The sequence below is a fragment of the Mobula hypostoma genome, chromosome 4, assembly GCF_963921235.1.
Source record: "Mobula hypostoma chromosome 4, sMobHyp1.1, whole genome shotgun sequence".
NCBI lineage: Eukaryota > Metazoa > Chordata > Chondrichthyes > Myliobatiformes > Myliobatidae > Mobula > Mobula hypostoma.
Window position 1 is genome coordinate 48,801,365 of NC_086100.1, and position 27,483 is coordinate 48,828,847.

Consider the following 27,483-nt stretch of genomic DNA (forward strand, 5'->3'; position numbering starts at 1 on the left):
ATGGACTTCATGGCTTGATAGAAAATTCATTCTTTTATGACAGGTATTCATGATATCAACCATCAAGATTATTGTTACATTGACAAAGATTATGACAAGTTCACTTCAATATTAATAGCCGCTTATCTTAAGTTAATGATTTCAAGTCCTAGAGAGATGGAGAGATGAAGATAACAAGAGAAGATTGTCAGGAATCAGGAGGCAGTACTTGAGAAAGGTGGTGGGAGTGGATAATAACAATGTATCTGGAGATATAATTCAGGAAATAAAGAAAGAAATACTGGAAATTTGAAATATATGACTGGAATAGCTACTTAACGCTGGAGTCTGGAAAGCTATAGCATGCCAAGTAAAAAAGATGATGTGTTGTTCCTAAATGTTTATGTTTCGCTTTCCTTGGACAGACTACAGGTCCAGAGTTAGAGTGGAAAGGAGAATTGAAGTAGTAAGCAAACAAGATCACCCTTGCATTGAACAGCTGCTCTGCAAAGTGTTCATTGATCTTCATTGGTTTCCCCAGTACCCAGACTACATTGCAAGCATCGTACAAATTAATGCCATTTTACCCAGAGGGAAGTGGTAAAAGGATGGATATTGTACCTCCTACTTTTGTATCGTAAGATACCCAGAGAAACAAGATGGAAAAATGAACCTGATGTTCACAGTCTCTGCAGGACGGTGAAACGGGAGCAAAGAGAAAACAAGTAAACCATTAGAGCTAAAATGGTCAACTATAATTTTTTTTAAAACTGTAGATGTTGGAAATCTGAAACAAAATAGAAAATTCAATAAATGCTCTGCAAATCGGACAGCATCTGTGGAAAAACAAAATTAATAAGTTAGGATCAAGGCCTTTTGTCAGAACTGGCCATTAAAATACAGCTGTTCATGGAAGGCTCAAAAGTACAGAAAGACATGGAGCAGTATTAATAAGGAATCGGCAGGTAGAATAACAACATTTGAAAGACACTGGCAGATGAGATGCGTGTATAGGAAAGGATTAGAAGGACTTGAGCCAAATTCCATCAAATTGTGCCAGCTTATATAGGCATCACAGTCGGCAAGAATGAGTTAGGCTAAAGGGCCAGATTCCATGCTATATTACTTCATAAATTCTTATTTAGAGTTGCATTTCCAACATTTGGATGAGAATACAGTTGGCAAAGTTAGTAAATTTACAGAGTACACCAAATTGGTCGTATATTGGACAGTGAAGAAGGTTATCTCGGATTACAACAGGATCTACATCAAGTAGGAAAGAGTGCCAAGGAATGGCATTTGGAATTTAACTCTGACAAGTGCAAAGTATTGCATTTTGGGAAGTTAAACCAGGGCAGGACTGAAATGGAAGGCCCTGGAGGCTTGTAGAACAGAGAGGCCTAGGAGTACAAGTACATAATTCCCTGAAAGTGGAAACACAGGTAAACAGAGGGCAAAGAAGATGCTCATCATGGCGGCCTTCGTCAATCAGTGCATTGAGTACAATAGCTGAGATGTCATGTTACAGACGTACAAGTTGCAGGTAAGACTGCATTGAGAAAATTGTGTGCTAAAGGAAAGATGTCATTAAACAGGAAAGAGCGCAGCAAAGATTCAAGTGGACGTTGCCAGAATTGGACAACTTGAATTATAAGACTGAGTCTATTTTCCTCTGAGTGAACGAGGCCGAGAGGTAACTTTATAAAGGTATATAAAATCACGAGGGGCTTAGATAAATGAATGGCCACTGTCTTTTCTCAGTGAAGAGGAGTTTAAAACTAGAGAGCATAGGTTTAAGGTAACGTAGGAAAGATACAAAAGAAATCTGAGGGGCATATTTTTCACACAGAGGTTGGTGGGTATATGGAATAAGCTGTCGGAGGAGATGGTAGAGGTGGGACAAATACAACATCTGAAGGCCATTTTGGACAGGTACAAGGTGAGGAATGGCCAAATGCAGGCAAATGGATCTAGCTCAACTAGGCACCATGGTCAACATGGACAATAAGGGAGGAGGAAACAGCTGTTTCCATGCTGTAAAACTCGCTGACTCTTGATACCTCTTGAGTTACTTTAGAAAAAAGAGGATAATGCTATATTAATAGAGTCAGAAGATGAGGTGGTTTAAGCAATGTTCCGTACAAATAATAAAACCTGGCCCCAAATCAATTGGCTTGTTTCCATGCAGTACATTCTGTGTAATAATGAGGTTTCCTTAAGAAGACTCTACTACTATAAGAAATAAAATAGAACTAATTCCCCTCCTGACCCCACAATTGTGGACATCTTTGTGAAGCTAACTGGATATAATTAGTACCAATTCTGTTTTCTGGGAAATCAGACAATTAAAATTATCTTTACGATTTAATAGTAGAAGTTGAAATGTTTCTGGTTTTATTTGATTTAAAGAGTTTCAAATCAGAAGTGATCAACAGTAATATGAGACAACAACTTATTTTAAAACAGCACACAACTATCACTAAAAAATATATAATATTTATATGCCAATATAGCAAAGGCTGATAGCAACCCAAAACAAATAAACCCTTAATGCTAGAATTGTTAATTATAATTAAACAAAACTGTAGACTTTGGAAATATGAAATGAAACAGAAAATGCTGCAAATGCTCTGCAGATCAAGTAGTATCGATGAAAAAGAAAAACAGAATTAATATTCACACCAGAAAGTCTGCAAATGCTGCAAATCCAAAGCAAACACACAGAAAATGCTGGAGGAACTCAGCGTTTGTGGAAATGAATACATAATCGACGTTTCAGGCCGAGACACTTCTTCAGGATTGAGAAGGAAGGGGGAAGATGCCAGAATAAAAAAAGCTGGGGAAAGTGGAAGTAAAGATGAAGCCACACTCAGGTTGTAGGAACAACACCTTATATTCCATCTGGGTAGCCTCCAACCTGATGGCATGAACATCGACTTCTCTAACTTCCGCTAATGCCCCACCTCCCCCTCGTGCCCCATCTGTTACTTATTTTTATACACACATTCTTTCTCTCACTCTCTTTTTTCTCCCTCTGTCCCTCTGAATATACCCCTTGCCCATCCTCTGGGTCCCCCCCCCTCTTGTCTTTCTCCCTGGGCCTCCTGTCTCATGATCCTCTCATATCCCTTTTGCCTATCACCTGTCCAGCTCTTGGCTCCATCCCTCCCCCTCCTGTCTTCTCCTATCATTTTGGATCTCCCCCTCCCCCTCCCACTCCCACTTTCAAATCTCTTACTAGCTCTTCTTTCAGTTAGTCCTGACGAAGGGTCTCGGCCTGAAACATCGACTGCACCTCTTCCTAGGGATGCTGCCTGGCCTGCTGCGTTCACCAGCAACTTTTGTGTGTGTTGCTTGAATTTCCAGCAAATGCAGACTTCCTGTTGGAAGTGGAAGGTGGCTGGCAGGAGGGTGATAAGTGAAGCCAGGTGGGTGGGAAAGGTGAAGGGCTGGGGAAGAAGGAATCTGATAGGGGAGGAGAGCAGACCATAGGAGAAAGGGAAGGAGCAGGGGACCCAGGGAAGAATTAATATTTCAGGTGGAAGTGGCTTGGTCAAAACTGGTCATTGATAGTCTGGTATTCATGTGAGCATCAGCTGCACAAGACTTGGAATTGAAAGAAAAAAGTGAGTCAGGCAACATCCAGATGAATGATCTCAATCTAAAATGTCGACTGCCCTTTTTCATCTGCAGATACTGTCTGACCTACTTAGTTCCTTCAGCAGTTAGTATGTTGCTCCAGATTTACGCACCTGCAGTCCCTTGTGTGTGTCCAAGTTTTAATAAGGGATTCTGATTTAGAGTTGCACTTACAATGAAGCTCAGTGTAAGCTTGAGGAATAACACCTTAACCTAATTGATGGCCATCAATTGTAATATTAATTCAGTTTTTCCTCTCTCCTAACCAGCATTCTTCTTTATTCTGGATTTCAACTCTTTTGTGCTCTGTATCTCACTGTTCAGACGATTTACCCTCTCTGATAGAGGCAGAGCATTTTTGCTTGAAGATCCTCTCAGTCTCCGCGCTAATAGACAATCTGTGTTCATGCTACACCTCTTCCCCTCTTTAACTGGTTTTCTCATTCCACCAGTTCTCATTTAATCTCATCAATCTAAACCATTAGTGATGTTTCTCTCTCCACATATGCTACCTAACCTATAGATAATTCTAATCAGCGTTTTATGTGGCGCTTTTTTCGCATTTTAAATCTTCTTTCATTATTTGGAGAACCATATTTAGCCCTTGCGAACACTAAGGAAGCTACTTGCGGTTAAAAAACGTTTACCTCAGTAACTGTTGATAATAAAATCAAATACGCTTAAATTTCACTGGGGAAAATGTTTTGTTCATGCTTTCAGTACAAGGAAGCGAATTCCGAGTGTTCCTGATAGATGAAATATAAACACCAATCTTTGCTCAACTGGCAGGGATGGCTGAAATATTAATCCTTGCATTTCGATTACGAGTTCCATTATATAGCAAATCCGGTGTCATCTCCCACAATTGATTTTGGTGATGCAAACCCTAAAAATGGGAGGGGATAGAAGTGTCTTCGCGGACTTTCTTGCAACGCGCAACCGAGAACAGCACAATGTGACACCGGTTTTAAAAAAAAACTGTACCGTTGTAGGTCTTGCTGCTTGTTCATTCGACCATTAAAAAATCAGCAGTGGGAGTTGTTACATTTGTAGGATTTTAAGGAGAGCAAGGGGATTCGGTAATGGATGTGCTATATTCAGTGTTAATACTTGATTGATATTGTGAATTCAAGTGATCGCCTTCATCTCTTACTGCATTGGTTAATGTCTTCCTTTACTTGATTAAATTACCTCAGTGTGCCTTTAATGGTGTTGGCTGCCTGGATGCATTATATATTGATACCCAAGAGACAAAGATGCAATAACCGGAAGGTTTTACATTATTGATCGTAAGTAAGTGTGTTTGCAGAAGAAACCGTGAGTGGTTTCCGCCGCTGCATTCTAATCATAACTTTATAGTTGTTGAAATTATTGCGAGGTTATATAGTTTTAATCGGTTACTATAATTTATTTTATCAATTATCAAGAACGCCAAAACATATGTACCATTTTAACCTTCTGCTTGACTCTATCAGATTGCCTTGAAAGTATAGAATCGTCGAGAAGCATCTGTAAATGTTTATAACACGTTGCTTTGCAATTTATTCAATTGTTTCAAACTCGGTTAGGGAAGCTGAGAAACAAAAGCTGTTTCCCCCTACAATTTTAGCAAAAAAAAGCCTTGCTGTCTGTTACACTTCGGATTTCTCTAAAAAACAAAAAATGTGATCACATGCTTAAACCTTCTAGAAGGTTCTCTTGAAACCGCCAGCTCACCCAGGCAGGAAATGCTGAGCTTCCCTGTGCCTGCTGTTTACGCAGAAACCTTCCAACAGTAATAGTAGCGGGCAGCGGCGCGGACCGGACCGGACCATTGCAAAGGGGCGCTGTAGGGCAGAGCCGCACATCAATACTTTAATAAACTGCAGCCGCCTCATAAAGAACAAAAACATTGAGCTTTGCACTCGTATTTCTTTATGGCCAATAAACGCAAGGAAATGGCGATAGGATGAAAACAAGCTTTAACTTGCGAAGAAACAGCGCATTGTTCTGGCTGCTAATTTCCACCATTATTTATTGATGAGGACAACAATCTCCACATCTGCAGCTGGGGGCATTGTTCTTGCTTCAAACACAGACAAAAACCTTCCCCACCCCCGCGTACACCCGCCTGCAGTGCAATAAGAACCACCCATGGAGAAAAGCCGCATTATCCCAAACATCAGCAGAAGCCATTTTGCAAGCTCTCAGCTTCACTCTGTCTGCCAGGAGAAGATAATGCGAAATTCGAGACTTCGGCAAGCAACCAGCACTGCAGGCTGCCGAGCACCTCAGTGCCTTAAGTCAGATTATTTCGAAATATGGATCTGCAATCATGAGAATTAGTTTAACAAAGGTCAGATTGAAGTGTTTGTATTCAAAGCTTTTTTTTAAAAAAAAGGATCGATGTTTAGAAATACATTTAATTGAAAATGTTTAAACCCTGGCGGTCAATTCCGCAACTGCAACTTCCCCAAAAGCGGCTTCATGCAAAAACAAAGCATTTTACTATCCGCTATCGCGACAAACCACACATTTTGTCCCTTATGGAAGTCCGCAACACTAAGTTTACGACGAAATTACATCATAGTACCTAACCAAAATAAATTAATATATTAAATCGAAACAAAATTAGAGGCTTTTCTTTTGAGCTTCGCCTGTTTGGGCGTGCGGGGACCAGCAACAGACACTGCAACCATTATCCAATACAGACACGAGGGCGGGACCTTAGTGATTCACTGCTATCGCTAGCACATTTATCTGCTTTGAACCTCTTGCTGCAACAATAGCAGTTACACAGCGAAGACTGGATGATAACCATGCACTCCCCAGGGACGAGTTCTGCTTCCCCTCACCCACGAAGGGCAACCGTTTAGTCAAAAAAACTGCATGTGAAATCACGCAGTTACCTTGTCTATATATGTTTGTACAAATAATTCACCAGCCCGTGAAGATGGTAACATAAGTATCACCGCCCTCGCTACGCCGTTTGTGCGAAGTGCCAGTGCAGCCGGTTAACGCCCTGCTTTGTTTGAATACTGTTCTTGTGTCTCCTTTGTACGGACATAAACTTGTCTCAGCTGAGCAGTGGCGTTTTACAAACAGGTCATTGTGTTGGAGCCTTTACAAAGCAAATGATGGGGCTTTTTCGTGCCCAATATAAATCAGCAGATTCTAGTTTAATCATTTGGCAAATGGCAACGTTTGCACACAGGAACAGAAACATCTCGAGTGCAGCGTGCTGGCGCAGAGCACGGAGACATAAATAGCTGCTAAATCAGTAGGTGGACTGCCATGGTAACGGATTTCGGGCTTGATGTCACGGATAGTTTCCATAGCAATGAGCCTGGATTTCATGTCGCAGCATGAGGTCAATGTTTCCATGGAGATGGGTTGGGTGTGTGCTGGTCCGACCCTTTAATGATGGTCTGCATTCTGTAACGGGGAGGAGGGAGAAGGGTCCCCGAATTGATGTTTATTTCGTGAATCCAGATGCCGGCTGCTTTGTGTTAAATTGGCTTTTTGTGGGGGAGGCAGTACTGCTTCGGATTTTGTCATGAGCAACACATTCGTGAAGGTTCAGCAGCTGCACTTAATTCTTTTTCCTCCAGTCAAGCCGCGAAATTCACTGACAAAATAATGCAATTTTACGGGATTTTTTCAAAAGCTAATGATCAGACCCGCAAACGAGAATGCAAGATGTGAACAAGCAATTTGCATAGGATATTCTAACGTTAGGTGCAGTAGTAATTTGGGAGCTTTGTATATATTCAAATGATGGTATCTCTTAACAGCTTTGAACAAATATTCGGTAGTTTCTTATTAAATTAGGTAAATGTATTCGACTGTAAACAATACCGGGAAAAGGCAAAGATGGTTGGTTCTTTGTTGTGCTGATTGGAGCGCCGAGTATGTTGAAAATTGCCTGCATCTGCTGCCACCTGGTGCTTCAGACACCCACATACATCACAGGCAGCAACTGACTTCATTAAAATTGCACTAATTGCAATTTTAACTCTGCAGAGAAAAAAAAATCTGCGTTTGTAATATTCACACGACGAATGATCAAACAGGTAAATAGGGTCTTCACAGAAAGGTGATTATTTTTTAAGTGTTTCAAAATGCAGAAATTTGATCATAGCAATAAGATAAACAGAATCATACAATGATTTTTTAATCCAACAAATAAACATTTAATAGTTGTGATATGCAGAAAGAATAATAGTTAATGGCTGTCCGAAATAGCTGCTGATAAGGTGGCTGTAAGGGCTGTTATAACCCACTGCATTCTTATATTAATGGGGCGGGGTTGGAAATTCCAGACCCAGCACTGAGGAAGGAACAGTAATATATCTGAGACAGATGGTTGATGACTTGCTGGGGAATTTACAGTTGTTGGTGTTTCCATGCTCCTACTGCCCCTGTGATATTAGTAGGTAGTCAAGATCATGGGTTTGGGAAATGCTATTACAGAAGTCTCAGCGAGTCTGTTATGCACCTTCTAAATTTACACAGAAGTAAAATAAATATTCAGATGCTGAAAATCTAAAAGCAAAAAGAGAAAAATAGATCAGACACATTTTGAAGAGAGAAACAGAGTTGTGTTTCAGGTTGGAGAAACCAAATTCTGATGAATGATATCTGACCTAGTACCCTGACTCCGTTTCTTCTCCCACAAATGTAGCCTGACCTGATGAGAATTTCCACTATTTTCTGTGTTTGCTCTAAATTTACACATTGGATCAACAATGGGATGCAATGGAGGAAGTAATGGTCGATCCGGTAAATAGGGTACCTCCTACTCAATGTCAGCATGACCAAGGAGCTGATTATTGATTTAAGGAGAAGGAAACCAGAGGTCCATGAGCTGAGTCCTCACTGGAAGATCAGAGGTGGAGAGGGTCAGTAACTTAAAATTTCCCTGTTATTATTCCAGAGGATCTGCCCTGGGCCCAGCATGTAAGTGCAATTATGAAGAAAGCACAGTGGGGCCTCTACTTCTTTAGGAGTTTGCGAAGTTTCAGCATGACACCTAAAACTGTAACGAACTTCTATAGATGTGTAGTGAAGTGTTGGAAAATCCTCCAAAAAGTAGTGGATAAGGCCCAGTCCATCACGGTTAAAGCCCTCTCCACCACTGAGCACATCCACATGAAACACAGTTGTAGGAAAGCAGCATCCATCATCAGGGACCCCACCACCCAGGACCTGCTCACTCCTTGCTGCTGCCATCAGGAAGTAGGTACAGAAGCCTCAGAACTCACTTCACCAGGTTCAGGAACAGTTACTACCTCTCAACCATCAGGCTGTTGAATCAAAAGGGATAACTTCAATTGCCATAGGTGTCCCTGAACCTATGGACTCACTTTCAAGGATTCTGCATATCACGTTATGAATATCTATTGCTTATTTATCGGTTGAACACTCAGGTTGGTGTAATCTTTCATTAATTCTGTATGATTATTATTCTATGGATTTATTGAGTGTGCCCACAATACAATGAATCTCAGGGTTGTATATGATGACATATATGTACTTTGATTTTATGGACATTAATAAAATTGATTTTGAAAACAGCAGACACTAACCAGTTGATGTGCTCTGAAGTTGGAAAGACTAAGGGCAGAGTTCAAGAGGTAACTCACAAGTTGTCAAGTACTCAGCTTCTGGCCTGTTCTGACAGACACAACTTAGCTGTAGCTGGCCTAGTTAGGTTTTGGGCTATTGTTTCTTCATGATCTGTCACAATTCTGCCTTTAAGTTAGTTATTTCTATTGCACCTTTTTCAAATCTTAACAGATTGCTAGTAAATGAAAGTGAAACAAAAACAGCAGATGATGGAAATCTTAAAAAAAGCAAAATTCTACAAACATTCAGCAGATCAGGCAGCACCCGTGGAAAGATAAATGGTTAAATTTTATTTAATCTGTTACCCTCTGTTAGAACTGATGACGCTGATGAAGTGTCTGAACCTGAAACATTAACCGTCTCTCTGTCCGTAGACACTCTGCCTGACCTGCTGAGTGTTTCCAGCATTTTCTATTTTTGTTTCTGATTAAATTGGTCTTGTCCCAAATTAAAATTTTTACTTTTAATCTCATTGGGCCTCTTTCGCAGGATAAATCTAATTGAATTAATATTACTGCCCTCACAATGGTAAGCCACTGCTCCTTTCCACCTTCCCGGGTCCAGTCCCTAAAACAGTTCAATACTACTTGTCTTGTTTTGGGCTGATATGAAACTGATCACACGATGCATCTTGGGAATTCAGCTTCATCAGTGTCCTTTATTTTACCTGCGTTACAAATTTTGTGAAGGTAATTGAATCTTTCATTTCCATTTCCTTGCTGGATCAAATCTTTCTCCCTGTCCATTTGCTCAGAGTTGTTGTACACAATACTACCCCCAACATACCTGTCTGTATTCGCTTCGTTCAATTTCTCCTTTCTCCATCATGTGATGGATACAGATTTAATAGTATAGGCCTCTTTTCTCTAGATTTTACCAACATGAAAGGTGACCTAATTAAACAGTACACAACTCTTTGGGAACTCATCAGGGGAGATGTTTCCTTTAACTAAGGGATCTAGATCAAGGGCTTGCAGTATCAAAATACTATGTAATTGAGAACTGAGGTGATTTTTTTTCACTCAGTGAGAGGGCAAGTCTTTACAATTCTCATACATGGTAGGCTGTCACACACAGGATATGTGTGGAAACAACGGCTTTGAGGATTGGACAGGAAAATAATGTTGAGGTAGAATAAAAGTCATGAATTTGAGAAATAGAAAAGCTGGCTCATAGAGCCTAATGCCATGTTGCTACTCCCACTTAGGTTGTTATTCCTGAGATCAGTGACAGAGCCTGAGGCAAACAGAGATTTTGACAATGCATTGAAGGGGTCTGTTCCAGAAATGTCCTGCAAGCCAGCAGAGATCCATGCATCAGCTTTGCTGTTTGTTAAAGTTGTGGATGATTTTATCATTACTAAAAAAAATCTTTGGCAATTAAAAACTTAAAAAATGTCAGTTACCAATTAAAATTGAAATAAATAATTACATAACTATTTTAAAAATGAAAATAAAGATAAATGGCATTGTGATTGTGTAGCCAAGTTTCCATCAAACTCAATATACAAGTTTGCTGATGACACAACAATTGTAGGCCATATCTCGGGTAATGATGAGTTTGATCACAGAGAGGAAATTAAGAACCTGGTGGTATGGTGTGAAGACAGTAACCTATCCCTCAACATCAGCAAGACGAAGGAATTGGTTGTTGACCTCAGAAGGAGTAGTGGACCGCAGGACCCAATTTACATCAGTGATGCACAAGTAGAACAGGTCAGAAGCTTTAAGTTCCTCAGGGTCAATATCACAAATGACCTGACTTGGTCCAACCAAGCAGAGTTCACTGCCAAGAAGGTCCACCAGCGCCTTTACTTCCTGAGAAAACTAAAGAAATTTGGCCTGTCCCCTAAAACCCTCACTAATTTTTATAGATGCACCGTAGAAAGCATTCTTCTAGGGTGCATCACAACCTGGTATGGAAGTTGTCCTGTCCAAGACCGAAAGAAGCTGCAGAAGATCATGAACACGGCGCAGCACATCACACACCCCAATCTTCCATCCTTAGACTCACTTTACACTGCACGCTGTCAGAGCAGTGCTGCCAGGATAATCAAGGACATGACCCATCCAGCCAACAGACTTTTAGTTCTTCCCTCTGGGAGAAGACTCGTACAGCCAGATTTGGGAACAGCTTCTTTCCAACTGCGATAAGACTGTTGAACAGATCCTGATCCAGATCTGTGCCGTACCCTCCAAATATCTGGACCTGCCTCTCGATTTTTTTTGCACTACCTTACTTTCCATTTTTCTATTTTCTATTTATGATTTATAACTTAAATTTTTAATATTTACTATCCATTTGTAATCCAGGGAGCGGGAAGCGTAGAATCAAATATCGCTGTGATAATTGTACGTTCTAGTATCAATGGTTTGGCAACAATAAAGTATAAAACTAAGGAACCAGACAAAATTGCATTGATATTCCTGTTCAGTTAAGCTTTGTGCCCATTCTGCCTTCTCTGGTGGAAATAGATTCCAAAGAGGTGGTTTTGAAAATAAGCCAAAATCATGTTCTTGCAGGTCCTTGCTCAGCTGTCTAGATTACATCCATAGGAAATGTGAGGAAAGTGTCAGATTCTTTTTCCAATAGATTCAAAGAAGCTTCTGTAAGATGTGCCAGAACCTCAAAGTTGAATGGTCACAATCAGCATCTGAACATATAGCAAAATAAAGTTAAATAACTTGACCAGGGTACCAAGTCAGATATGTTGCACCTCTTCAGGGAAAGGACCAATATCATTATGAGGAATGTTTGCTGACTTAAATCAGATTTAAATTAGGCAATGGTGCAAGGCCATGATAAAGAAAATTGTAAACAAAGTATATGAGGAAGGGATAAAGCATGCAAGCACACAAGGGTTTCAGCAAATAAAGATAGGGTATGGAAAATTCAGGCAAAGGATAATGGTCCACAATTGTTGTTATGATTGGAATGCATTTACTACAAAGATTGGAGCTGGGACACTTAACTTACCAATTCCCATGGTTATTGTGACTATACTTCTTCCAACCTGTCTCCTGTAAAATGCTATTCCCTTTTCTCAGTTCCTTTGACTCCGCCACATCTGTTTCCAGGATGTGACTTTCCTTTCCAGGACATCAGAGACATCCTCCTTCTTTAAAGAATGGGGTTTCCTTTCCTCCACCATTGATGCTGCCCTCACCCGCATCTTCTCCATTTCACAAATATCCGCACTAATTCCCATCTTCCCACTACCTTAACAGTGATAGAGTTCCTCTTGTCCTTACCTTCCACCCCATGAGCCTTTGAAGCCAACACATTATTCTCTGCAACTTCCACCATCTCCAAAGGCATCCGACCTCCAAACATTGCTTTACCTCCTCCCCCACCCGCCCCCACTTTCTGGAGGGATCGCTCCCTCCGTGATTCCCTTGTCCATTCGTCCCACCCTGCTGACCTCCCACCTGGCATTTCTCCCTGCAAGCAGCCAAAGTGCTACACCTGCTTTAGATGATCTGAGCAATGGGATCAACATGCACGAAACTGCGCACCCTAACGCCTTCAACATCGTTTTGGGGGATTTTAACAAGGCCAGATTGAGAAAATCACTAAGCAATTACCATCAGTAGATCACTTGCAATACCAGAGGAAACACCACACTGGACTATTGTTACACTACCATTAAGTCTGATCACCTAGCTGTACTTCTACTTCCTGAGTATAGGCAGAGACTGACGACTGCAGCACCAGTAGTGAGGACCAAGAAGGTTTGGACAAGGGAAGCGCAGGAATGCCTACAGGACTGCTTTGAATCAGTGGACTGGACTGTATTCAGGGATTCATCTTTGAATCTGGATGAGTATGCTGCAGTTGTTACCGACTTCATTAAAACCTGTGTGGATGAGTGTGTGTCTACGAAGACATACTGTACATTCCCAAACCTAAGGCCGTGGATGAACCAGAAGGTACGTTGTCTGCTGAAGGCTAGATCTGTGGCATTCGTCTGGCAATCCAGGCCTGTACCAGAAAACCAGGTATGATTTCCAGAGGGCTATTTCAAGGGCGAAGAGACAATTTTGAATGAGGTTGGAGGTGATATCAGATGCACGGCAACTCTGGCAAGGACTACAAGACATTACTTCCTACCAAGCGAAACCCAATAGCATGAATGGCAGCAATGCTTCACTACCAGATGAACTGAACACCTTCTATGCATGCTTTGAAAGGGAGAACAAATCTATAGCTGTGAAGATCCCTGCTGCACGGGATGACCCTGTCTCGGAGGCCGATGTTAGACTCTCTTTAAAGAAAGTGAACCCTCGCAAGGCAGAAGGTCCCGATGGAGTACCTGCTGTGGCTCTGAAAACCTGTGCCAACTAGCTAGTGGGAGTATTCAAGAACATTTTCAACCTCTCACTGCTACGTGCAGAAGTTCCCACTTGCTTCAAAAAGGCAACAATTATACCAGTGCCTAAGAAGATCAATGTGGGCTGCCTTAATGACTATCGCCCGGTAGCACTCACATCGACAGTGATGAAATGCTTTGAGAGGTTGGTTATGACAAGAGTGAACTTATTCAGCAAGGACCTAGACCCATTGCAATTTGCCTATCGTCAGAATAGGTCAACAGCAGACGCAATCTCCTTGGCTCTTCACATGACTTTAGACCACCTAGACAAAACAAACACCTACATCAGGATGCTGTTCACCAAATATAGCCCAGCACTTAATACATCATTCCCACAATCCTAATTGAGAAGTTGCAGAACCTGGGCCTCTGTACCTCCCTGTAATTGGATCCTCAACTTCCTAATCAGAAGACCACAGTCTGTGCAAATTGTTGATAACATATCCTGTTTGCTAACGATCAATACTGGCGCACCTTAGGGGTGTGTGCTTAGCCCACTGCTCTACTCTCTGTGTACACATGACTGTGTGGCTAAGCATAGCTCAAATACCATCTACAAATTTGCTGATTGTTGATAGAATCTCAGGTAGTGACGAGAGGGCGTACAGGAGTGAGATATGCCAACTAGTGGAGTGGTGCCGCAGCAACAACCTGGCACTCAACGTCAGCAAGACGGAAGAGCTGATTGTGGACTTCAGGAACGGTAAGACAAAGGAACACATACCAATCCTCATAAAGGGATCAGAAGCGGAGAGAATGAGCAGTTTCAAGTTCCTGGGTGTCAAGATCTTTGACGATCTAACCTGGTCCCAACACATTGATGCAGTCATAAAGAAGGCAAGACAGCAGCTATACTTTATTGGGAGTTTGAAGCAATTTGGCATGTCAACAAATACGCTCAAAAACTTCTATAGTTGTACCGTGGAGAGCATTCTGACAGGCTGCATCACTGTCTGGTATGGAGAGGCTACTGCACAGGACCGAAAGAAGCTGCAGAAGTTTGTAAATCTAGTAAGCTCCATCTTGGGCACTAGCCTACAAAGTACCCAGGACATCTTTAGGAAGCAGTGTCTCAGAAAGGTAGCGTCCATTATTAAAGACCTCCAGCACCCAGGGCATGCACTTTTCTCACTGTTATCATCAGGTAGGAGATACAGAAGCCTGAAAGCACACACTCAGCAATTCAGGAACAGCTTCTTCCCCTCTGCCATCCGATTCCTGAATGGACATTGAAGCTTTGGACACTACCTTACTTTTTAAATATACAGTTTATCTGTTTTTGCACATTTTTTAATAATCTATTCAATATACGTAATTGATTTACTTGTTTATTTATTATTATATTTTATTTTATTTTTTTTTCTCTCTCTCTCTCTGCTAGATTATGTATTGTCTTGAACTGCTGCTGCTAAGTTAACAAATTTCACGTCACATGCCGGTGATAGTAAACCTGATTCTGATTCTGATTCACCTCTTTCCTCACCTCCATTCAGGGCCCAAACAGGCCTTCCAGGTGAGACAACACTTCACCTGTGAACCTGCTCTATTCATCTATTGTGTCTGGTGCTCCTGATGCGGCCTACTCTACATTGGTGAGACCCATCGTTAATTGGGGACAGTTGCGTCAAGCGGCTCCGCTCCATCTGCAAAAAGCAGAACTTTCCCGGTGGCCGAACGTTTTAATTCCCATTCCGACATGTCGGTTCATTGCCTCCACTTGTGCCACGATGAGGCCGTCCTCAAGGTTCAAAGGTTCATTTCTTATCAAAGTATACAATTCTGAGCTGCTGCTTCTCCAGGTAGCCATGAAACCAAGAAAGAAAAGAACAGCAGCACAAACATCAATCCCCAAATCCCTCCTCCCCGCACAAAAAAACAAACAAAAATGAAAGAGGCACATTGACCCCCCCATCCTGCTCCCCCTCCCCCACACCCAAAAAAGAGAAAGATTGGGTGAAAAACACAACAGAAAAAAACCATAAGGCTGAAACAAAGTCAACAGTCCAAGTCCACATCCAAAACTCAGGAAACTTGGGCAACATTCTCCGTCTCCATAGCAGAGCAATCTCACCTGTGACAAAAGGGCAGTCTTCTCTCTCGGTAGCAGAGGACTCTCACTAGCAATAAAAAGGCAGTCTCCCCTCTCTGGCAGCAGAGCGATCCCCCAGCGATAAAAAGGTGGAGAAACAACACTTCATATTCTGTCTGGGTACCCTACAACCTGATGGCATGAATATCGATTTCTGCCTCCAGTAATAAAATACTTCCTTTCCTTTCCCCTTCCCTCCTCTTCTATTCCCCACACTGGCTTCTTACCTCTTCTCATCTGCCTATCACCTCTCCCACCCTTTACCTTTCCTACCCAGCTGGCTTCACCTTTTACCTTCTCGCTGTCTTCCTTCCCCTCCCCCCACCTTTTTGTTCAGGTGTCTTCCCCTTTCCTTCCAATTCAGAAGAAGGGTCTTGGCCTGAAACATCAACAATTTATTCATTTCCACAGACGCTGCCTGACTTGCTGAGTTCCTCCAGCATTTTGTGTGTGCTGCTTGGGAACCTTACTGCTTGCTAGATATATTCGAGCAATTTGGGTGTCAATGAAGGAGGTACAGTTATTAAGTTTGCAGATGGTACAAAGTTGGTGATGGTGTTGATTGCAGGTTAGTCCTTGGCTGGAGAATGATAATGTTGAGTTTGTAAGATGAGTAGAGCAATGGTAAATGAAATTTAATCCTTATAAACTGTGAGTTGAAACAATTTGGAAGGACCGATTGGTTAGGATATACTCTATATACAAGGAAGGGTGTACTCTGGGACGTTCTGAAGGACCTTGATGTACATGTTCAAAGATCCCCAAAGGCAACAACACAGGAGTTAAGAAGTCATATGGGATTCTTTTTGTCATCAGCTGGGGGAAATAATGTAATAGCAATGAAATTAAGGTAGAGCTGTATAAAACGTAAGTTAGACGACTTTTGAAGTTCTGTGTACCACTGGTTGCCAGCTTTCAGGAGGGTTTGACTGCACTGGAGGGTGTAGAATAGATTTACCAGGATGTTATATGGTATAGGGTATTTCAACAATGAGGCTAGGTTTGTTTTCCCTAAAGGCTGAAAGACTGAATAAGGATCTGATTGAGGTAAACGAAATTGCTAAAGCAAAGGTTATTAGAACATAGAACAGTATAGCACAGGAACTAGCCCTTCAGCCCACAATTAAATTAGTAATCAAATGGTCAACTAAACTGATCCCTTCCGCCTACACAATGTCCATATCTTTCCCTTTTCCTAACATTCATGTGCCTATCTAAACGTCTCTTAAAACTCTCGAATATATTTCCCTCTAACATCACCCCAGGAAGTGCATTCCAGGCATTCACCAGTCTTTGTGGAAAAAAATTCGCCGCTCACATCTTCTTTGAAATGCCCCCCTCACACTTTAAATGCATTCCCACTAGTATTAGACATTTCAACCATGGTAAAATGATACTATCTGCCTACTCAATTTATGCCTCTCATAATCTTATAAACCTGTATCAGATCTCCCCTCAGCCTTTTCTACTCCAGAAAAAATAGCCCAAGCTTCTCCAACCTCTCATTATGGCACATGTCCTCTAATCCAGACAACATCCCTGTAAACCCCTTCTGCTCCATCTCCCAAGCATCAACATTCTTCCTATAATGGAACAACCAGAACTGTATGCAATGCTCCAGGTGCTGCTTAACTAGAGTTTTATAAAGCTGTAACCTAACTTCCTGACCTTTGAACTCAATGCCTCAACTAATAAAGGTGAGCAAGCCATATGCCTTCTTAACCACCCTATCAACCTGTATAGATACTTTCAAGGACCTATGAACTTGAACCCCAAGATGCCTCTGCTCATCAACACTGTTAAGGGCCATGTGTACATTTGACTACCAAGGTGTAATACTTCACATTTGTCTGGGTTGGCATCTGGCCCAGATAGGGTACCTGTGCTAATCAACCAGCTGGAGTGTTCATTGATACCTTTAGCCTCTTACTTCGGCAGTCTGATGTACCCACCTGCTTTAAGCAGGCTTCAACTATACTGGTGCCCAAAAAATGTAGTAGCTTGCCTCAGTGACTATAGTCCAGAAACACTTAGACTCACTGTGAAGAAGTATTTTGAGAGGTTGGTAATGAAATATCAACTGCTGAGTGACTACCATCACAACAGGTTCATAGCAGATGCCATTACATTGCCTCTTCACTCAACCCTGAAACATCTGGACAGTGAAGATGCATACATCAGGATGCTATTCACTAGCTACAGCTCAGCAATCAATACTATCACCCTTTCAAAACTAATCAACAAGCTTCAAGACCTAGGCCTCAATACCTCCTTGTGCAACTGGATTCTCGATTTCCTCACTTGCAAACCCCAGTCAGTTTGGATTGGCAACAACATCTCCTCCAAAATCATCATCAGCACAGGTGCACCACAAGGCCGTCTGCTTAGCCCCCTGCTAAACTGGCTTCATGGTTATGACTGTGAGGCTAAGCACCAGCTCCAATGCCATATTTAATTTTGCTGGTGACACCATTGTCATAGGTAGGGATATAGAAGGGAAACTGAAAATCTGGCTGAGTGGTGCCATAACAACAACGTCTCTCTTAATATCAGCAAGACCAAGGAGCTGATTATTGACTTCAGGAGGAGGAACCCAGAGGTCCATGAGCCAGTCGTCATGGGAGAACCAGAGGTGGAGAGGGTCAGCAACTTTAAATTCCTTGGTGTTATCATTTAAGAGGATCTAGCATGGCTCCAGCACATGTGTCATTACAAAGACCGCATGGCTGCTCTACTATATTAGAAGTTTGTGAAGATTCAGTATGTCATCTAAAACTTTGACAAACTTCTATATTTGTATAGTGGAGAATATATTGACTGCATCTCAGCCTGGTTTGGAAACACCAATACCCTTGAACATAAAAGTCTACAAAGAGTAGTGGATACTGTCCAGTCCATCATGGGTAAAGCTATCCCCACCATTGAGTACCTCTATAAGGAGCACTATCACAGGAAAACAACATCCATCATCAAGGACCCCCACCATCCTGGCCGTGCTTTCTTCTCATAGTTGCTATCAGGAAGGATGTATAGGAGCCACCGGATCTAGACCACCAGGTCCAGGAACAGTTATTAACCCTCAACCATCAGGCTCTTGAACCAGAGGGGATAACCTTCACTCGCCACAACACTGAACTCTTCCCATGGACTTACGTTCAAGGACTTTCAATCTCATGCTCTCGATAGTTGTTGCTTATTTGTTATTATTACTATCGTTTTGTTTTTCTTTCTTTTTGTCTTTGCACAGTTTGTTGTCTTTAGCACATTGGTAGTTTGTCCACCTTGTGTGCAGCTTTACATTGATTCTATTGTGTTTCTTTGTTTTTACTGTGAATGCCCACAAAAATGAACCTCAGGGTTGTATATGGTTGCATGTATGTATTTTGGTAATAAATTTACCTTGATCTTTGAACTTTGAAGCTCCATTTGTCATTTCTCCATCCATATCTGCAACTGTTATATATCCTGCAGAACTCTTTGCCAATCTTCGACACTATCCACAAAGCCGCCAATCTTTGTATCATCTGCAGACTTACTACCACACCCATCTACGTTTTCATCCAGGTCATTTATATACATCACAAACAGCAGAGGTCCCAGTGCTGATCCCTGTGGATGAGCACCAAGCACAGACCTTTAGTTAGAATGAGTCCCTTCAACCACTACCCTCTGCCTTCTATGGCCAAGCCAGCTTTGAATCCAAATGGCCAATTCACCATGGATCCCATGCATCTTAATCATCTGGATGAGCCTCCCGTGAGTTACCTTGTCAAATACCTTATGAAAATCCAGATAGATAAACAACTGCTCAACCTTCTTATCACCCTCATCACCTCATCAAAAACCTCATCCAAGTTAGTAAGACACGACTTGCCCACACAAAGCCATGCTGGCTCTGTCTAATCAGGACATGGTTTTCCAGATCCTATCTCTAACAATTCTCTCCAAAAATATCCCTTCCACTGACATGAGACTCATCAGTCTATAGTTTCCAGGATTATTCCTGGTTTCCTTCTTGGATAATGAAACATTAGCTACTGGCCAGTGCTCCAGGACCTCACTTGTGGCTGGAGAGGACAAAAGGATATTGGTCAAGGCCCCAGCAATTTCTTCTCTTGCCTTTCTCAGTAACCTGAGATAATCCCATCAGGCACTAAGAACTGGGCTCTTTACCTCAAAGTGGCCTAATACATCAATATGCTCGGCACTGATCTCACTGTCCTCCAATCCTTCTCCTTAGTAAATACAGACATAAAGTACTGTTTAAGGTCCTCACCCACATCCTCCACATCTAAACAAATGTTCCCCCCTGTATCCCTGAGTGGTTGTACCTTCTCCATAGATATCCTCTTGCTCTCGGTCTTGATATAAGTATAGAATGCCTTGGGATTCTTTTTAATCCTACTTGCCAAGGACTTTTCATGGCCTCTCCTGACTTTCCTAATTCCCTTCTTGAGTTCTTTTCTGGTTTCTTTATAATCCTCAAATGTTCTGATTGATTCTAGTTTCCTTAGTTTTACATACTTCTTCTTGACTAAATTTATCACCTCTCTTGACATTTTTACATTGCCATCCTTGTCCTTCCTTCTGATTTGAACATATTTTTCCTGTACTCTGTGCATTTGGTCTTTAAAGCACCATCCGTGTGTTGGATGTGGACTTGCCCAAAAACAGCTGTTCCCAATTAACTCTCCCTAGTTCCTGCCTAATGTTTTCGAAATTTGCCCAGCTCCAATTTAATGCTCTCCCACAAGGTCCATACTTATCCTTGTCAGTAGCTATCTTAAAACTTAAGGAGTTGTGGTCACTGTTCCCTAACTGCTCACCCACTGAAATATTGGTCACCAGGCCAGGCTCATTACCCAACAGCAAGTTCAAGACAATCCCTCCTCTTATTGGACTATCCACATAAATCCTCCTAGATGTACCTAACAAAGTCTGCCCCATCTAAATGACTTGGACTAAAAAGATCCATTTATTTTAGGGAAGTTGAAGTCTCCTATGATAACAATCCTATTGCTTCTACACCTTTCCTTAATCTGCCTACATATCTGTTCCTCAATATCCTAGTGGCTATTGCAGAGTCTGTGGTACAATCCCATCAGAGTGATTGCACCCTTCCTATTTTTGAGATATATCTAAATAGATTCAGTGGATAAGCCCTCCATTATGCCCCTGAGTGCAGTTGGGATTAGTAGAGTAACTCCACCCCCACCCCACCTTTCTACCTCCCTCTCTATATCTTTTCTAAAGCATCAAAATCCTGGGACAATAAGCAGGGATAATATTCCTATCCCTCTCTCAACCAAGCCTCTGCAATGGCCACAACATTATAGTTCCGTGTACTGAGCCATGTTCTAAATTAATTACAATTACCCATAATACCCCTAGCACTTAAAACTATTTATCTCATTATATATATTACTGGTCTTGAAATCTACTTCCTCTTCAGTCCTCCACTTTCTGACGGGGCGCTCTGGTTCCCAACCCCTGCCAAACTAGTTTAAACCCTTCTGGTTCCGTTCCAGTTTAGGTGCAACTCATCCCTCTTGTACAGGTCACCCATGCTGCAGAAGTTGTTTTAATAATCCAAGAACCTGAAACTTGGCCCCATGCACCAGTTCCCCAGCTACTTATTTATCTGTACTATCATCCTAATCCTGCCCTGACCATCACGTGACTCTGGGAGGTCCACCTTTAGCCACTTTCCTAACTCCTTGCTGAGGACCTCTTCTCCCTTTCTACCCATGTCGCTGGTGCCAATGTGCACCATGCCCTCTGGGTGCTTACCCTGCCCTTTGTGAATATTCTGCAGCTACTCTGAGACACCCTAGCACCTGGGAGACAGCACACCATCCTGGCTTCTCTTTTGTAGTCACAGAATTTCCTGCCATCCTCTTAACTATTGAATCTTCTATCACTATCACTCTGCCTGACTTTACCCTTCTCTGCTGAACCTCAAAGTTAGCCATAGTGCCACTGGCCTGGAGAATAAGTCATCCTCCCCCAGCAGTAACTGATGAAGATGGGTGTGGTGTATATGGATTTTAGCAAGGCATTTGATAAGGTTTCCCATGGTAGGCTCATTCAGAAAGCCAGGAGGGATGGGATCCAAGAGAACTCAGCTGCATTGGTTCAGAATTGGCTTGCTCATAGAAGGCATAATAATAATAATAATAATAATAATAATAGGCATCCGTTAATCTCGTGAAACCATGGATTTGTGCCTTGCAAGGTTTCCAGGGCACAGGCCTGGGCAAGGTTGTATGGAAGACTGGCAGTTGCCTATGCTGCAAGTCTCCCCTCTCCACGCCACCGATCTTGTCCAAGGGAAGGGCATTAGGACCCATACAGCTTGGCACCGGTGCCATCGCAGAGCAATGTGTGGTTAAGTGCCTTGCTCAAGGACACAACACGCTGCCTCAGACAAGGCTCGAACTAGTGACCTTCAGATCACTAGACGAACGCCTTAACTACTTGACCATGCGCCAATAGAAGGCATAGGCTGCTGGTAGATGAGTGTCTTCTGCATTGAGATCCACAACTACAAGTGTTCTGCAGGATCTTTCCTGGGACCCCTGCTGTTTCTAATTTTTTTTTTGTAAATGACTTGGATGTGGAAGTGGAAGGGTTGGTCAGTAAGTTTGCATATGGCATGGAAGTTGGTGGATTGTGGATAGTGAGGAAAGTTGTCATTGGTTACTTTGGGATGTTGAGATGCTGAGCTGAGTGAAGAATCAGCAGATGGAGTTCAACCTGGAAAGGTGTGAAATGATACACTTTGGAAGGTCAAACTTAATGGCAAAGTTAATGGCATAATTCTTAGCAGTGTGGGGAACAGAGGGGTCTTGGGCTCCACATTCATAGATTCCTCAAAGTTGCCACCCAAGATAATAGGGTAGTTAAGAAGGCGGAAGGTGTGTTGACCTTTGTTAGTTGGAGGGTTGAGTTCACGAGCCATAAGGTAATGTTTGCAGTTTAATAAAACTCTAGTTTGACAACACTTGGAGGATTTTGTTCATTTCTTGTGGCTCACTAAAGGAAGGATGTGGAAGCTTTGGGGAGAGCACAGAGCACACTTGCCAGGATGTTGCTTGGATTAGAGAATATATCTAATGAGGAAAGGCTGAGCAAGCTGGGGCTTTTCTCTTTGGAGCAAAGGAGAATGAGAAGAGACTTAATAGAGGTGTATAAGCTGATACAGGGCTTAGATATAGTGGACAGCCAATGTCTTTTTGCCAGGGTGACAGTGGCTAAGATGAAAGGATATTCTTTTAACATGATAGAAGGAAAATATAGGAGGATGTCAGAGATAACCTTTTTACAGAGCAGTATGTGCTTGGAACACACTGCCTGGGGTGGTGGTAGAGGCAGGTATCTTAGATGTTTAAGAGGTCCTTAGATAAGCACATGGATGAAAGAAAAATAGAGGGCTATATGGGAGGGGTTAGATCAATCTGGAGTAATTTAAAAGGAACACGGTAGGCTGAAGGGCCTGTACTGTTTTGTGTTGTTCTAAAAGTTAGATAGTGAGAAACTATCGGAAGTATCTAAAACAAAAGAGCATAGTAGTAGAAGACCAAGAGAGGAAGAATTCTTTTTTTTTAAACCAAGAGTGTGGCTAGAATCTGAGACCCACTACTCAAATATGAGGTGGAGGCAGGTACTTTCACAACATTTAGATGAGCACTTGGACCAACTTAGCATGGAAGAATGTTGAGTACAGTACTGGAAAAAGGGATTGGTATAGAAGGGTACACAATGGCAGGCATGGACAAGTTTTTTTCTCTCGTATGCCTCTGACTTTGTGTTTGGCTGTTGTCTGGATGCACACAGCTTTTGTAATAAGATAGGTAAGCTGACAGCACAAGTAGAAATAAATGGATATGATTAATGGCCAATACTGAGGCTTAGTTGCAAGGTGACCAAGGCTGGAAAGCAAGTACTCAGGATGTGTGACACTTCAGGCGTATTGGCAGAAAGAAAAAGGCAGTGAGGTAGGTTTGTTAATAAAGGAAAATAAGTTCATGCAGTGAACACAGGATAGTTTATTAGAGAAATACAGTACAGAGCCAGAGTACAGGCTATTTTTGATCTGGTATTGTGTTATGAGACAATTAATGATTTCATTGCACAGACTCCTCCAGGAAAGCATGATTACAACATTGTCATAAAAAGGAAGTGGCCAAAGTAAACATTAGTGCTTAAGTGAATGAGACTGGGGAATTAATAATGGAAAATAGACAGAAAATGACGACAATCCTAAATAATTATTTTGGATAGGCTTTCGTGGTAGCAAACACTGAAAACTTCCCAATATTAAGAGATATTTAAGTGCTGTAGAGAAGAAGGAACTTAAAACAGTATCTATGACTAGAGCAAAACTAATTTGAAGACTACTGGGGTTAAAAGCCAATGTCACCTAGACCTGATGGCCAGCATCCTCAGGTTTGAAGGAAGTGGCTATAGTGATAGAGGATGTATTGATTGTGATCTACCAGAATTTGTTGGATTCTGGGGAACTCTTGGAAGAAAGCAGGAAACAATCAGCTGGTTAGCCTAACAGATGTCAATGAGAAAATGCTAGAATCCATTTTTAGTAACATATTTAGAAAATCATAAGACACTCAAGCTGTCTTCAAGTAAACAGAGCCACAGTTTATTAAATCTTTCAGGATAGTTCTATCCTTTCATTTACAGTAATGTCAGGAACCTATTATAAATGGGTTTAAGTCCTGGAATTCCCACCCAATAACACCATGCAAGTCCTTTCACTGAAAGGACTGTAGTGCTTCAAAAGTTTGGAATAGCTAATAATTACACCTTGTCAGTAATGTTAAAACTGGCAAATGAATTAAAGAAAGAAGGAATCGTGCTGATATTGCTCTGGAAAAGCACAGGGAGCAATAATTACAACATGAAAATCTGCAAAAGAAGATGTTTTATCTTAGGGATACCTAGATATTTCACACAGATACTAACAACTATTTGTTTTTTGTAATAAGCAAAATATATGTAACAACAGGTAATCAACATACAAAATCAATGATAACTAGTGCACATTTTTAAAGAAATACTTCAGTATTTTAATAATAATTCATCATTCTGTTTTTGGCTAAAATCAATGATTTTGGTGATAAATTAACATCTTACAGGACTGCAACACTAGTTCACCAAGACTTCTGCAGCACATTTGTAGTTGAATCCTAGAGCCCCATGGTGACAATGAGAAGTTCCTTGAGAATGTGATTAAGTGCCTCTGGAATATCTCATAGCTCTTCCTCCAACAAAAGTAAACATTCATAGTAGATCAATTCGAATTCCATGATTCCTTTGTTTATATTTTGTTTTTATATGCTTTCTTGAAAAGCTGGAGACTATTTGGCCCATTGAGTGCTAGTTCTAAGAGCATTCCATCACTTCCATTTCCCTTGTTACTTTGCTGTAATTTCTGCTAGACAGTCAATTCCCCTCGTTTGTTCCTGCCCCTACCTACACAGAAGATAATTTACAGTAACCAATTAACCTACCAACCAATACAGCATAAGTACATAGATGACAATCACAAGAATAATGTGTGAATTTCATTCAGACAGCACTCTAGGTTAGGATCAAACCCTTTTGGAGAAGCTGTGAGGCAGCAGCACTAACTACTGTGCCACACTCCAAAGTAATGTAGTTTCTGTACAACTATATTTCTGATATTCTGTAACCAAACAAATGAAATTGCCAAGAACCTTAACACTCTTACCATCATGTGCAGATGTCAGACAAATCTCTTACCTGTATTGCCTGTGATGTTGTTCTCGAAATATGGGAAATTGAAACTCAATAATAATGGACACAAAAATCAAAATAACAGAGTTGAATGAAATGATGTAAAATATAACATTCAGGAAGTCCAATGAGTGTTTGTAAAGGCAGAGTCTATACTTTGCTCTTATTGGACATGTACAAATAAATCAATAACATGTACAGATTAAGAATACATCAGACGCAAGAGAAACCAATTTGTGTGGCTTTAAGCATATTTTACAAATCCTCAAAACTACAATCTGTGCAACTCATGAAGAATCTGGAAACTATAACATTTATCTGGGATGTCTAGTACAGTTTCATTAACCGTAAGGAGGAGTGAGTTCTTATACCAGTGCAGAATATGTTTCTTTGATACTGTAATAGGGAGGTTCCTAGCAATGGGAAACAGAAGTCCCATGATCTGCCCTTGGCCGTGAAGGTAGGTAAGGTTGTCTCTGCAGGAAGAGTCTAACACTCCTGCAATGGATAACAGTTTGATACCAGTGGACTGGGGCTTTACTTTCATGCATGCTCAGAAGTCTTTACCTGCCACTATTTCCATATTTTTCCCCATCTCTGATTCCTTCTGGACTCTCAGAAGATGTTGCTATTGCAGACAGTTTCAGTGACGTTGACACTTTCCCTATGTTTGCCCATTATACTCAGCATAAAGAACCCAGTGGTAGAGGTATGGACCGGGCTAAATGTGGCAGCAAAGTAATATAGTGAAAGTACAACCATTCATTGTGGGTTGGAAACCTCGACACAGACTCAGGCATCTGCAAGATTGGAAGTATATGAAAGATGCAGTGAAGTGGAAGACTGGGCAGCATCAGGACACCAATCAGGCTCATTTTTAAAATAATAGTGACCTCTTGTGGTGCTTCAGCTTATCCACAACTGAGTAAACAGAATGAAATACAATCACAGGTACGAGATATTCCTGAGTTCATCTGACCAGTTAAATCCACAGCTAATCCCAAAGTGTGAACCAAGAAACTATCCTTGTATCAGTTAGGCGATGATTCTAAAAAACATTCTTAGTTTTCAATTAGACTTTACAGTAGACCATTGTATAACTGCATCATGAAGGGATATTGTTTTTACCAGGAACCCATTTTCTAATGACCAGAACTTGCTGCAATAATAACTTGCATTTTCAAACTTGCAGCTGTAACTTAGATTTTAGACAGATAATAAAATGTTTGCATTGCCTGATAAAACATCTAAACCATGGAGGAGAGTTGAGTGCATGATTGTGTTTAGGTGTTTTAATTTCCACCAACATATAAAAATACAAGCAACACACATCAAAGTTGCTGGTGAACACAGCAGGCCAAGCAGCATCTGTAGGAAGAGGTACAGTAGACGTTTCAGGCCGAGACCCTTGAGTCCTGATGAAGGGTCTCAGCCTGAAACATCGACTGCACCTCTTCCTACAGACGCTGCTTGGCCTGCTGCGTTCACCAGCAACTTTGATGTGTGTTGCTTGAATTTCCAGTATCTGCAGAATTCCTGTTGTTTGCATATAAAAATACAATTGTGTTGAAAAAGTGGGTCAGAAGAATCAACTCTCTTAACATTTCATGTTGGATAAGATTTACAAATAGTTCAAGAATCCCAAAATCTCTTCAAGTACTCTGTAAACCTATTTGATTAAAAATTATATGTATGCCTGAATTCATGTTAAACTAAGTTTATATTTGCTCTATCAAGAACTCTGTCTACTTCAATTTGGGGTCAAACCCACACTAACTTGATTGTATAAAATCCAAAATGCTTAGCACAAACAATGTGAAGAATAAATAGCAATAACAGCTGCTTTGTGTTGTGTATTTATTTAATATATCTATTGCTAAACTGAGCATGTGAATATAGTCTCCAGCATTTCAGAAAGCTATTTACTAAATATACCTGCAACACACATCAAAGTTGCTGGTGAACTCAGCAGGCCAGGCAACATCTCTAGGAAGAGATACAGTAGACGTTTCAGGCCAAG

General features: G+C 41.3%; 1 long non-coding RNA gene across 1 annotated transcript in view; it reads left to right on the plus strand.

Annotated features, from left to right (window-relative positions):
- The first annotated feature begins 4,750 nt into the window (after window positions 1–4,750).
- Window positions 4,751–27,483, plus strand: part of LOC134345303 (uncharacterized) — a 51,529-nt gene continuing 28,796 nt past the window's right edge. The window contains exon 1 of the long non-coding RNA XR_010017654.1: window positions 4,751–4,907. This is a non-coding gene — a long non-coding RNA (uncharacterized LOC134345303). The remainder of the gene's footprint in view (window positions 4,908–27,483) is intronic.